Source organism: Lolium rigidum, chromosome 7 (genome assembly GCF_022539505.1).
Source record: "Lolium rigidum isolate FL_2022 chromosome 7, APGP_CSIRO_Lrig_0.1, whole genome shotgun sequence".
NCBI lineage: Eukaryota > Viridiplantae > Streptophyta > Magnoliopsida > Poales > Poaceae > Lolium > Lolium rigidum.
In genome coordinates, this window is record NC_061514.1 from 73,217,926 (window position 1) to 73,233,247 (window position 15,322).

Genomic DNA, 15,322 nt, shown 5'->3' on the forward strand with positions numbered 1-15,322 from the left:
CGGAGGAATAAATAGGCGGAAGGGAAGGGTCGGTGGAGGCACATGGGCCCCACACCATAGGCCGGTGCGGGCCCCATGCTGGCCGCGCCGCTCTATGGGTACGGGCCCTCGTGGCCCCACTTCGTATCCCCTTCGGTCTTCTAGAAGCTCCGTGGAAAAATAAGACCCTGGGCGTTGATTTCGTCCAATTCCGAGAATATTTCCTTTGTAGGATTTCTGAAACCAAAAACAGCAGAAAACAACAACTGGCTCTTCGGCATCTTGTCAATAGGTTAGTGCCGGAAAATGCGTAATAATGATGTAAAGTATGCATAAAACATGTGAGTATCATCATAAAAGTAGCATGGAACATAAGAAATTATAGATACGTTTGAGACGTATCGACCACCCATAGGCGTTGCAGGGCGGCATTGTCGTGCACTCTTATTTTCCTAGATGGTGGCGCTGTGGAGTGTGGCTTTTTTTCTTAATTTGTGTGGTTCCACCGCTCTGGGGCGTGGGACGGTTGGACGCTTGGAAGGCGCAGCTGTTTGTAATTTATTAGTTCGTGTCTCCGAGCGAGCAATGCCAGACTGCCAATGGTCGGTAACTCAGGATGGAGCGCTGCTTGTGACGGTAAAGCACTCATCCGTTGGGAACCCCAAGAGGAAGGTGTGATGCGTACAGCGGCAAGTTTTCCCTCAGTAAGAAACCAAGGTTATCGAACCAGTAGGAGCCAAGAAGCACATTGAAGGTTGATGGCGGCGGAGTGTAGTGCGGCGCAACACCAGGGATTCCGGCGCCAACGTGGAACCTGCACAACACAACCAAATTACTTTGCCCCAACATGACAATGAAGTTGTCAATCTCACCGGCTTGCTGTAACAAAGGATTAGATGTATAGTGTGGATGATGATGTTTGCAGAAAACAGTAGAACGAGTATTGCAGTAGATTGTATTCGATGTAAAGAATGGACCGGGGTCCACAGTTCACTAGTGGTGTCTCTCCGATAAGATATAGCATGTTGGGTGAACAAATTACAGTTGGGCAATTGACAAATAAAGATGGCATGACAATGCACATACATGTTATGATGAGTAGTGTGAAATTCAATTGGGCATTACGACAAAGTACAAAGACCGCTATCCAGCATGCATCTATGCCTAAAAAGTCCACCTTCAGGTTATCATCCGAACCCCTTCCAGTATTAAGTTGCAAACAACAGATAATTGCATTAAGTATGGTGCGTAATGTAATAAACAAATACATCATTAGACATAGCATTGATGTTTTATCCCTAGTGGCAACAAAGACATCCACAACCTTAGAACTTTCTCGTCACTCGTCCTGCATTTAATGGAGGCATGAACCCACTATCGAGCATAAATACTCCCTCTTGGAGTTACAAGTAATGACTTGGCCGAGCCTCTACTAATAACGGAGAGCATGCAAGATCATAAACAACACATAGATGATAGATTGATAATCAACATAACATAGCATTTAATATTCATCGGATCCCAACAAACGCAACATGTAGCATTACAAATAGATGATCTTGATCATGTTAGGCAGCTCACAAGATCCGACAATGATAGCACAATTAGGAGAAGACGACCATCTAGCTACTGCTATGGACCCATAGTCTAGGGGTGAACTACTCACACATCACTCCGGAGGCGACCATGGCGGTGAAGAGTCCTCCGGGAGAAGATTCCCCTCTCCGGCAGGGTGCCGGAGGCGATCTCCTGAATCCCCCGAGATGGGATTGGCGGCGGCGGCGTCTCTGGAAGGTTTTCCGTATCGTGGCTCTCGGTACTGGAGTTATTATCGACGAAGGCTTATGTAGGCGGAAGGGTAGGTCAGGGGGCGCCACGAGGGGCCCACACAACAGGGCCGCGCGGCCAGGGGGTGGGCCGCGCCGCCCTGGCGTGTCGCCGCCTCGTCGCCCTACTTCGTTTCCCTTTCGGACTTCTGGAAGCTTCGTGGAAAAATAAGACCCTGGGCGTTGATTTCGTCCAATTCCGAGAATATTTCCTTACTAGGATTTCTGAAACCAAAAACAGCAGAAAACAGCAACTGGCTCTTCGGCATCTTGTTAATAGGTTAGTGCCGTAAAATGCATAAATATGACATAAAGTATGTATAAAACATGTGAGTATCATCAATAAAGTAGCATGGAACATAAGAAATTATAGATGCGTTTGAGATGTATCAAGCGCACATGCCACATGAGCAGTAGTCACAAACATTCAGACGGCATACCCAAATTAGCAAAGAGGGGTAGTTTTGCTCCTTATACTACATTTTTCTATGAAATGTAGAAACAATGTGTGCTTGTTGTGCAGTTGTGCGTGTGTAGGTAAATAATTGGGAAATGAAGAAGAAATGTGATATTTTTAGGCAATGAAGAGGGCAGGCTATTATTAGCTTGCGATTTTTCTTTTGATGCTTCGTACACCCAAAGTATAAATCCAATCTTGGGCCGGCTAGATTCCCCACTGCCGCCATGCTTGGTACGACTTGTACGGCATGCACTAGTAGAAAACGAGGTTTATGCACCGGTTTGTAAGGGGCTTTTGCACCGTTGCCCAACTGGTGCAAAGCAATCGGAGCTAAAGCCTCTCCCTTTAGCACCAATGTGCTGCGAACCGGTGCTAAAGGGGCCCATGTGGCGGCTGCCGAGCGTCCGGACGGGAGGACCTTTTGCACTGGTTTATAACACGAACCAGTGTTAAAGGTTTCTGCCGCGGCAGCGTTTAGACGTCATTTTCCTACCGAGGCAGAGTCTGCTGCCGCGACAGGAAAGTGCACCAAAACGCTGCCGCAGCAGAGTCTGCCAGGCTCGCCATTTGAAATACGCTAATACATACATATAACAAATCATTATATTACACAACATCATTAAGAATACAGAGAACAAAATGACCTCTTTTATCATGCTTGGCCGAACATATTACATAATGGTACACGTTCATGCAGATATACAATACAATTTCTATCCTATTGTCCAAAATTGAATTGATGATGGAATTCTCCGGTTGGTTCTATGACCTCGTCAAGTAAGAATTCCGTCAATTTTTCTTGAATTGCTCGTACACACTCGGTTGCTAGAAGACCGTCCCGCAACCGTTCGATCTAATTCAAAGAAGGCGGTCAATATATATGAATGGAACAAAACATAATTGATGGTGACAAAATTAAATTATGAATATTGTTTACGTACTCCAAGTTGTTCTAAAATTCTCCACGTCTGGAAGTTCGTCTGGCGAATGAACTCGCAAATGTAGAATCCACATAAATTATTCCCCTTCTTTTTGCATCAAGCACTTTACGAGAATAGAGTTCAATCAAAATAATAATCATGGATGGTAATGATAATGAAACTAGAATCAAAGATATGTGCGGATCTAGCTAGTAGTACTTACAGATATTTGTTGAATTTGAAGCTCCTTTTTCCTCTCACCTGGAGCCTTCTTGGTGAACCATTTCCAAGTCCTGCCCGGCAAAGAAAATGAATAAAAGAGTTATGAATTACTTGATATCAAGGAAAAAATGGAAGTTGCCGATATAGTGTCACAATGATTGAAATTACCTCTGGAGTATATCAGCCATGTCCCCCACGCCTCAAGGGGTTTACGTTTCGATTCCATGACTTGTATTAGTCCTCGGCCGAGTACAATGATTAGCAGACTAAAGTGAAACCTGCACACCCGCATAACTAATCAATTAAAATTAACATCGAGTAAGAGAAATAGATTTAATATGTACAAGATAGTAACATTCACTGAAAGTTGTAAGGAAATAATATTTCCCTTTTCTGTTCTTGTCTCCTTAACGCCCATAAAAAGTTATCATCCGTGTCCTTGGAATGATGGTGGAGACTGATGGCTGTGAAATACGCCATATTTCGTCGCGTTTAAACCCCTAGCTAAGTCAAGAAATTGACTAAAATTTACCTCTAAACTTGCCACTAATGCCTAGTCAATGCAAAGATATGCAATCTCTTCTATTTTTGGATGTTGTGCAGGATATCACGTCATAATGGTAAACGGACCTGCAATTATTGAAGGAAATCACGTCAGGAGCATGGAAAAGTTGACTACACTCGGAAAGGCGGTTCCAGGGGCTTTAACGGGCATCGGTACGGGCAAGCCCTTCCCGTACCGTTTGCCCGTACCACCCATGACGGCATTCCCGAGGTCAAACCCTACAAAAGTTGTGAAGGGACCGACGCTATGAAGAGGACCTTATGTCGCCAAACAGAGAGAACGACCAGAAAGCAACCAGCCATCCACCAGATCCATCCACAACACACCGAAGGAGATCCATCCCCATAGTTCATCCATTCCATCCTCCATCTCCTCCATATCCGTAGCCATCACCCTTGTAATAGAGATCTCCTTGAGAATTGACGACCATTGTAAGAATATTGTGATTTCAATCTAAGTATTTTGCACAATGATTTTTATCTTTGATCCCGATCTTGATATTATGTGCGAGTAGTCCTCACGGGCTGCGGGTTGGGGTGAATCCTCGCAATAACTATGTGCATCTAATCTTATGTTATGTGTAAGGATTGAATAGGAGTTTTCCGATCTTGTATCGATGTCTCTTTGCCTCGTCTTTGATTATCTACATGTACCCATGTCATTAGAGAGGATCAAGAGAAGATGTGGGATGAGTGGACAACAGCATGCTATCGCGAAACCTCAGTGACGGAAAGGGGAAAGTACCGATACATGTTTAGTGATTCATTCGGGTCATAGCACAATCATCTAGCTTAAGGCTTTGGTCAATTTTTACTTAAAAATTGTTGTTGCTTGCGGCTGTAAGACAATGGTTGGACCATTAGGCTCTTGTCACCTCTGGATTTAGGGGCAAGGGTATTTACGGATGTGCTATTCATAAAACTCTTATCTCTATTTTATTTGTTACACATATGAGCTTTATTTATATTTGTATGCATAGCTGCAGGTGAAACCTTAACCCTGACCTATTTCCATCATTGAACGCAACTCCTTTAAAAGTAAACTCGATAGATCTGGTAAACTGAAGATAAAATATACTAGCAAAGTCTTATAGACGGTTCCTTCATACACCATTTAGCAGTGTTTCCCAAGGTCCGATTAAACCTAGGTCTTCTAGGGAAAAAGCTTACCATATTACAATCCGTAATCCGGATCGGAGGTACCAACCATTTTTCTGGCGCCGTTGCCAGGGAAGTAATTTCACTATTCCGGTAAGGTTACTAGAGACCTTGTTAGTTATCTTATTTTTAGTTTTTAGTTTTTTATAACTGCTATTAGTTTGCTATTTTACTTTTATTTGAGAACCCCAAAAAAATAGTTACTTGTTCTTTATCAATCATAGAGAAACCACCAAAAAGATAATCACTATGGCAGAAAAGAAGCTTGGGGAATATGCTATCCCCAATGATGATTTTATTCATGCACCCATAACTCAGCCCGCTGTTGAAGTGGAGAACTATGAAATTAAGCCTAACCTTTTAAGTTTGGTTCAGCATAACCAATTTGGAGGCTCAGCCGTGAGGATTCAGGTATGCACTTAGACACATTCACTGAAATATGTGATATGATGCACATTAAAGAAGTTGATCCAAATGCTTTTAAATTGCGCTTATTTCCCTTTTTATTAAGAGGAAAAGTAAAAGACTGGTTGCAAACTTTGCCTAAGGGCAGTATAACTTCATGAGATGAATGCACTAATATCTTTATGACAAAGTTTTTCCCACCATCAAAGACTATGCAACTGCATTCTAACATTACAGGTTTTAGTCAAGAAAATCATGAGCCACTAGCGTTTGCATGGGAAATGATGAAGGATGCCACCATGAACTGTCCAAGTCATCGAATGGAGGATTGGTTAATCCTACATTTATTTTATAATACCCTTATCTCAATGTCGAAGTCTATGCTTGATACTGCAGCATGATGAACATTCATGAGCAAGCTAGTTGAGCTGGTGATACGTCTCCAACGTATCGATAATTTCTTATGTTCCATGCTTGTTTTATGACAATATCTACATGTTTTATACATACTTTATGACATTATTATGCATTTTTCGGAACTAACCTATTGACAAGATGCCGAGTGCCGCTTCCGTTTCTGCTGTTTTTGGTTTCAGAAATCCTAGTAAGGAAATATTCTCGGAATTAGACGAAATCAACGCCCAGAATCTTAAAATTCCACGAAGCTTCCAGAACACCCGAGAGGGACCAGAGGAGGGCCACATGGCCACCAGACAATAGGGTGGCGCGGCCCGGGGGGGCTATTGTGTGGCAGCTCCGTAACCCTTCCGACTCCGCCTCTTCGCCTATAAGAAGCCCCATGACCTAAATCTTCGATACGAATAAGCCACGGTACGAGAAACCTTCCAGAGCCGCCGCCATCGCGAAGCCAAGATCTGGGGGACAGGAGTCTCTCGTTCAAGCACGCCGCCGGACGGGGAAGTGCCCCTGAAGGCATCTCCACTACAAGAAAAGTTCCGATAGACAACGTCTCAAAATCGTCCGCTAAGGGGTATTTTTCGTCGCCTATGGGCCTAACCCGACGATATGGGTTCTGTTGTGGAAACCGCGTCAGGCAAAGTCCTACGACGATTTTTTCGGTCCGTCGCGCTTGGGCGCCCTTCCGCCACGGAAAATCGGACCGTTGTCGAAGTGCTTCCGGGAGCCCGTTGACCGCCGACGTCATGCAAGCCGGACACGTGCGACGCCGTTAACCGGCAGCTAACGGCGTTAACCGCCGAAACCCCGTGGTAGATGGTAGGCCCACACGAGGCCTGCCACGTCTTAAGCGGCCGGCCCATTAAGTTTGCGGGCCGGGCCAGCTGACTTAGTTTGACCAGTCAACTATATAGCTGGGCTGGTCCATTAGTTACGTGGGCCGGGCCTAACCTCTAAGGTTGACTGGTCAAAACATTAATGGGCCGCCCACTAAGCATGTGGGCCGGCCGAATGCACTCATTTGACCGGCCAACAGTGCAAAAGGGCCGCCCACAAAACATGTGGGACCCACTTTCCCGTTATCGGGCCGCCCATTTACCATGTGGGGTCCACCTTAAAGCAAGTGGGCCGGCCCAAGAAGTTATTGGGCCGGCCCACTAGCATGTGGGTCCCACTTTCCTCGCTATCGGGCCGGCCCATTTAGTACGTGGGGTCCACATTAGATCAAGTGGGCCGGCCCAACAAGCCGATGGGCCGGCCAAAGCACAGGTGGGTCCCACTTTCCTGTTAATGGGCCAGCCCATTTAGTATGCGGGGTCCACCATATAGCAAGTGGGCCGGCCCAACAAGATAGTGGGCCGGGCCAAAAACACAGGTGGGTCCCACTTTCCAGTTAAAGGACCGACCCATTTAGTATGTGGGGTCCACCATATAGCAAATGGGCCGGCCCAACACGCTAGTGGGCCGGGCCAAAAACACAGGTGGGTCCCTCTTTCCTCTTAAAGGGCCGGCCCATTTAGTATGTGGGGTCCACCATGTAGCAAGTGGGCCGGCCCAACAAGATAGTGGGCCGGGCCAAAAGCACAGGTGGGTCCCACTTTCCTGTTAAAGGGTCGGCCCATTTAGTATGCAGGGTCCACCTTATAGCAAGTGAGCCCAACAAGATAGTGGGCCGGGCCAAAAACACAGGTGGGTCCCACTTTCCTCTTAAAGGGCCGGCCCATTTAGTATGTGGGATCCACCACAAAAGCAATTGGCTGGCCCAACTAGTTAGTGGGCCGGCCCAATAGTGGGTGGGGTCCACCTTAAAGCAAGTGGGCCGCCCGCTAGAGTGTGGGGTCCACCGTAAATCAAGTGGGCCGGCCCAATAAGTAAGTGGGCCAGCCCGTTTAGTTGCTCGTTTATATGCCGGCATAATAGGCGCTTTAGGATTTTGCGGGTCGGCACATATGTGATTTCGGTTAATTGGGCCGTTTAAGGGATGGGAATTCGTGTTTTAGATATCGAGAATATTTACGCAACGAATGATTTACGTCGGATAGCCTCACTTACCACAATCAACAAAGAAAAATGCGCGAAAGAACTATAAAAACTAACTAAATATTACATCAGCTGCACGGCTTTGAAAAAATATTACAGAACCCAGAGAAATTGAATGGTAATTAAACCTAACAATACAATGAAGCGATCCGGCAATCTTTTAAGTTGTCCATTGATACGTCTCCGACGTATCGATAATTTCTTATGTTCCATGCCACATTATTGATGTTATCTACATGTTTTATGCACACTTTATGTCATATTCGTGCATTTTCTGGAACTAGCCTATTAACAAGATGCCGAAGTGCCGCTTGTCGTTTTCTCATCGTTTTTGGTTTCGTAAATCCTAGTAACGAAATATTCTCGGAATTGGACGAAATCAACGCCCGTGGTCCTATTTTGCCACGAAGCTTCCGAAGTCCGAAGAGGAGACGAAGAGGGGCCACGAGGGGGCCACACCCTAGGGCGGCGCGCCCCCTTGGCCGCGCGGCCCGTGGTGTGGGGCCTCGTGCCGCCTCCCGACCTGCCCTTCCGCCTACTTAAATCCTCCGTTGCGAAACCCCCAGCACCGAGAGCCACGATACGGAAAACCTTCCGGAGACGCCGCCGCCGCCGATCCCATCTCGGGGATCCAGAGATCGCCTCCGGCACCCTGCCGGAGAAGAGAATCATCTCCCGGAGGACTCTACGCCGCCATGGTCACCTCCGGAGTGATGTGTGAGTAGTCTACCCCTGGACTATGGGTCCATAGCAGTAGCTAGATGGTTGTCTTCTCCCCATTGTGCTATCATTGTCGGATCTTGTGAGCTGCCTAACATGATCAAGATCATCTATCCGTAATTCTATATGTTGCGTTTGTTGGGATCCGATGAATAGAGAATACTTGTTATGTTGATTATCAAAGTTATATCTATGTGTTGTTTATGATCTTGCATGCTCTCCGTTACTAGTAGATGCTCCGGCCAAGTAGATGCTTGTAACTCCAAGAGGGAGTATTTATGCTCGATAGTGGGTTCATGCCCGCATTGACACCTGGGACAAGTGACGAAAAGTTCTAAGGTTGTGTTGTGTCGTTGCCACTAGGGATAAAACATTGATGCTATGTCTAAGGATGTAGTTGTTGATTACATTACGCACCATACTTAATGCAATTGTCTCGTTGCTTTGCAACTTAATACTCGGAGGGGGTTCGGATGATAACCTCGAAGGTGGACTTTTTAGGCATAGATGCGATTGGATGGCGGTCTATGTACTTTGTCGTAATGCCCAATTAAATCTCACTATACTCATCATGATATGTATGTGCATGGTCATGCCCTCTTTATTTGTCAATTGCCCAACCGTAATTTGTTCACCCAACATGCTGTTTATCTTATGGGAGAGACACCTCTAGTGAACCGTGGATCCCGGTCCAATTCTCTATACTCGAAATACAATCTACCGCAATACTTGTTCTACCGTTTTCTCGCAAACAATCATCTTCCACACAATACGGTTAATCCTTTGTTACAGAAAGCCGGTGAGATTGACAACCTCACCGTTTCGTTGGGGCAAAGTACTTTGGTTGTGTTGTGCAGGTTCCACGTTGGCGCCGGAATCCCCGGTGTTGCGCCGCACTACATCCCGCCGCCATCAACCTTCAACGTGCTTCTTGGCTCCTCCCTGGTTCGATAAACCTTGGTTTCTTTCCGAGGGAAAACTTGCCGCCGTGCGCATCATACCTTCCTCTTGGGGTTCCCAACGAACATGTGAGTTACACGCCATCAAGCTCTTTTCTCAGGCGCCGTTGCCTGGGAGATCAAGACACGCCGCAAGGGGAGTCTCCACTTCTCAATCTCTTTACTTTGTTTTTGTCTTGCTTAGTTTTATTTACTACTTTGTTTGCTGCACTAAATCAAAATACAAAAAAATTAGTTGCTAGTTTTACTTTATTTGCTATCTTGTTTGCTATATCGAAAACACAAAAAAATTAGTTACTCGCATTTACTTTATCTAGTTTGCTTTATTTATTGTCTTGCACTCTATATTAAAAATACAAAAAAAAAATTAGTTACTTTTGTTACCATGTCTAGCTCTGAACCTGTTACTTCTTCGCTCGAAGAATTAGTCTTCACTTTTAAACAAGGGGATGAGGAGAGTTTTAAGGATGCTTGGTCTAGAATTTTTACTTCTTATCGTAAAATCGAACCTCAAATGACTCTAAGTTTGCTCCTTAGTAATTTTTATTTTGGTCTTATGGTTCGCTATAGATATGCTTTGGATACTTTAGTGGGAGGAGATTTCCTTCATTGCAATGGGGATCAAGCTTTTAATGCCATAAAGAAGTTGGTTGCATCACATGATTCAGCCTAATAACTTTGATTCAGCCCTCACTAGCATATATAGTAGATTAAACAATCTCGAGATAAGTACATCTCGCTTGGATGATAACTATTGCCATGTTCGTAATCGTCTTGAACAAGTTTTAGTGAACTCTAAACTTTCATTGTGGGATCCTACTCGTTAAAATTGTTATCGGTGATCGAACTCTTCATGCCTACTCGTGATATTATGTCTGAATTTTGCCTTATGCCCGAGAGCATTTATAAATCTTTGAAACTTTGGGGAGTCGAGGAAGGAGGAGAAGAAATAACTTTTATTGATAACTCGTTATAATTCCTAAGGGAATAGCTGCAGGTGTGCATACAACCATTCTTGGAAGAACAATATCCATTGATTATCTTGTTATTGAATGTGTAGGGACAGGGAAAAATCACACTCGGAAGATCCCTGCTGAAACTATTGGGAGCAGTCATTGATGTGGGAGAAGGCACTCTGAAATTCACCTCTATACCGGGGGGAAATCATATATTTCCTAAATCAAAGGGAAAGAAAAACAATAAGAAAGGTAAGGGTAAAGCCCAAGGTAAGGTTGACACTTCGTCTCTTGATAATACTTGATATACACTTTCTGCGCCTTGCTGAAAGGCGTTAAAGAAAAGCGCTTGTGGGAGACAACCCATGTTTTTACCTACAGTACTTTGTTTTTATTTTGTGTCTTGGAAGTTGTTTACTACTGTAGCAACCTCTCCTTATCTTAGTTTAGTGTTTTATTGTGCCAAGTAAAGCCGTTGATACAAAAGTAAGTACTAGATTTGGATTACTGCGCAGTTCCAGATTTCTTTGCTGTCACGAATCTGGGTCAACCTCCCTGTAGGTAGCTCAGAAAATTAAGCCAATTTACATGCATGATCCTCAGATATGTACGCAACTTTCATTCAATTTGAGCATTTTCATTTGAGCAAGTCTGGTGGCCTAATAAAATTCATCAATACGAACTGTTCTGTTTTGACAGATTCTGCCTTTTATTTCGCATTGCCTCTTTTGCTATGTTGGATGAATTTCTTTGATCCACTAATGTCCAGTAGCTTTATGCAATGTCCAGAAGTGTTAAGAATGATTGTGTCACCTCTGAATATGTTAATTTTTATTGTCACTAACCCTCTAATGAGTTGTTCTAAGTTTGGTGTGGAGGAAGTTTTCAAGGATCAAGAGAGGAGTATGATGCAACATGATCAAGGAGAGTGAAAGCTCTAAGCTTGGGGATGCCCCGGTGGTTCACCCCTGCATATATCAAGAAGACTCAAGCGTCTAAGCTTGGGGATGCCCAAGGCATCCCCTTCTTCATCGACAACATTATCGGGTTCCTCCCCCGAAACTATATTTTTATTCCATCACATCTTATGTGCTTTGCTTGGAGCGTCGGTTTGTTTTTTGTTTTTTGTTTTGTTTGAATAAAATGGATCCTAGCATTCACTTTATGGGAGAGAGACACGCTCCGTCGTAGCATATGGACAAGTATGTCCTTAGTTTCTACTCATAGTATTCATGGCGAAGTTTCTTCTTCGTTAAATTGTTATATGGTTGGAATTGGAAAATGATACATGTAGTAATTGCTATTAATGTCTTGGGTAATGTGATACTTGGCAATTGTTGTGCTCATGTTTAAGCTCTTGCATCATATGCTTTGCACCCATTAATGAAGAAATACATAGAGCATGCTAAAATTTGGTTTGCATATTTGGTTTCTCTAAGGTCTAGATAATTTCTAGTATTGAGTTTGAACAACAAGGAAGACGGTGTAGAGTCTTATAATGTTTTCAATATGTCTTTTATGTGAGTTTTGCTGCACCGGTTCATCCTTGTGTTTGTTTCAAATAAGCCTTGCTAGCCTAAACCTTGTATCGAGAGGGATTACTTCTCATGCATCCAAAATACTTGAGCCAACCACTATGCCTATTTGTGTCCCCCATACCTACCTACTACATGGTATTTCCCGCCATTCCAAAGTAAATTGCTTGAGTGCTACCTTTAAAAATTCCATCATTCACCTTTGCAATATATAGCTCATGGGACAAATAGCTTAAAAACTATTGTGGTATTGAATATGTAATTATGCACTTTATCTCTTATTAAGTTGCTTGTTGTGCGATAACCATGTTCACCGGGGACGCCATCAACTACTCTTTGTTGAATTTCATGTGAGTTGCTATGCATGTCCGTCTTGTCTGAAGTAAGAGAGATCTACCACCTTATGGTTAAGCATGCATATTGTTAGAGAAGAGCATTGGGCCGCTAACTAAAGCCATGATCCATGGTGGAAGTTTCAGTTTTGGACATATATCCTCAATCTCATATGAGAAAATTATTAATTGTTGTTACATGCTTATGCATAAAAGAGGAGTCCATTATCTCGTTGTCTATGTTGTCCCGGTATGGATGTCTAAGTTGAGAATAATCAATAGCGAGAAATCCAATGCGAGCTTTCTCCTTAGACCTTTGTACGAGGCGGCATAGAGGTACCCCTTTGTGACACTTGGTTAAAACATGTGCATTGTGATGATCCGGTAGTCCAAGCTAATTAGGACAAGGTGCGGGCACTATTAGTATACTATGCATGAGGCTTGCAACTTATAAGATATAATTTACATGATACATATGCTTTATTACTACCGTTGACAAAATTGTTTCATGTTTTCAAAATCAAAGCTCTAGCACAAATATAGCAATCGATGCTTTTCCTCTATGGAGGACAATTCTTTTACTTTCAATGTTGAGTCAGTTCACCTATTTCTCTCCACCTCAAGAAGCAAACACTTGAGTGAACTGTGCATTGATTCCTACATACTTGCTTATTGCACTTATTATACTACTCTATGTTGACAATATCCATGAGATATGCATGTTACAAGTTGAAAGCAACCGCTGAAACTTAATCTTCCATTGTGTTGCTTCAATGTCTCTACTATGAATTATTGCTTTATGAGTTAACTCTTATGCAAGACTTATTGATGCTTGTCTTGAAGTGCTATTCATGAAAAGTCTTTGCTTTATGATTCACTTGTTTACTCATGTCATATACATTGTTTTGATCGCAGCATTCACTACATATGCTTTACAAATAGTATGATCAAGGGTATGATGGCATGTCACTCCAGAAATTATCTGTGTTATCGTTTTACCTGCTCGGGACGAGCAGAACTAAGCTTGGGGTTGCTGATACGTCTCCGACGTATCGATAATTTCTTATGTTCCATGCCACATTATTGATGTTATCTACATGTTTTATGCACACTTTATGTCATATTCGTGCATTTTCTGGAACTAACCTATTAACAAGATGCCGAAGTGCCGCTTGTCGTTTTCCGCTGTTTTTGGTTTCGTAAATCCTAGTAACGAAATATTCTCGGAATTGGACGAAATCAACGCCCGGGGTCCTATTTTGCCACGAAGCTTCCGGAAGTCCGAAGAGGAGACGAAGAGGGGCCACGAGGGGGCCACACCCTAGGGCGGCGCGGCCCCCCTTGGCCGCGCGGCCCGTGGTGTGGGGCCCTCGTGCGCCTCCTCGACCTGCCCTTCCGCCTACTTAAAGCCTCCGTTGCGAAACCCCCAGCACCGAGAGCCACGATACGGAAAACCTTCCGAGACGCCGCCGCCGCCGATCCCATCTCGGGGATCCAGGAGATCGCCTCCCGGCACCTCCGCCGGAGAGGGGAATCATCTCCCGGAGGACTCTACGCCGCCATGGTCGCCTCCGGAGTGATGTGTGAGTATTCTACCCCTGGACTATGGGTCCATAGCAGTAGCTAGATGGTTGTCTTCTCCCCATTGTGCTATCATTGTCGGATCTTGTGAGCTGCCTAACATGATCAAGATCATCTATCTGTAATTCTATATGTTGCGTTTGTTGGGATCCGATGAATAGAGAATACTTGTTATGTTGATTATCAAAGTTATATCTATGTGTTGTTTATGATCTTGCATGCTCTCCGTTACTAGTAGATGCTCCGGCCAAGTAGATGCTTGTAACTCCAAGAGGGAGTATTTATGCTCGATAGTGGGTTCATGCCCGCATTGACACCTGGGACAATGATGATAAAGTTCTAAGGTTGTGTTGTGTCTGTTGCCACTAGGGATAAAACATTGATGCTATGTCTAAGGATGTAGTTGTTGATTACATTACGCACCATACTTAATGCAATTGTCTCGTTGCTTTGCAACTTAATACTGGAGGGGTTCTGATGATAACCTCGAAGGTGGACTTTTTAGGCATAGATGCAGCTGGATGGCGGTCTATGTACTTTGTCGTAATGCCCAATTAAATCTCACTATACTCATCATGATATGTATGTGCATGGTCATGCCCTCTTTATTTGTCAATTGCCCAACTGTAATTTGTTCACCCAACATGCTCGTTTATCTTATGGGAGAGACACCTCTAGTGAACTCGTGGATCCCGGTCCAATTCTCTATACCGAAATACAATCTCATCGCAATACTTGTTCTACTCGTTTTCTCGCAAACAATCATCTTCCACACAATACGGTTAATCCTTTGTTACAGCAAGCCGGTGAGATTGACAACCTCACTCGTTTCGTTGGGGCAAAGTACTTTGGTTGTGTTGTGCAGGTTCCACGTTGGCGCCGGAATCCCTGGTGTTGCGCCGCACTACATCCCGCCGCCATCAACCTTCAACGTGCTTCTTGGCTCCTCCTGGTTCGATAAACCTTGGTTTCTTTCTGAGGGAAAACTTGCTGTTGTGCGCATCATACCTTCCTCTTGGGGTTCCCAACGAACGTGTGAGTTACACGCCATCATCCATGCAGCACCTATATCTGAAACAAAGACATTACAAGTTAAGACAACAACAATGGAAAGGCAAAGACACTACAATATTGTTTGCCAAAGAATTTGGAACTCATCATTTCGTCGTTATAACAAGATCATTGTAATGCGCACAATAAGCAAACAAAGAGTGCATGCCGCATACCAACAGCCAATATAACAGCATG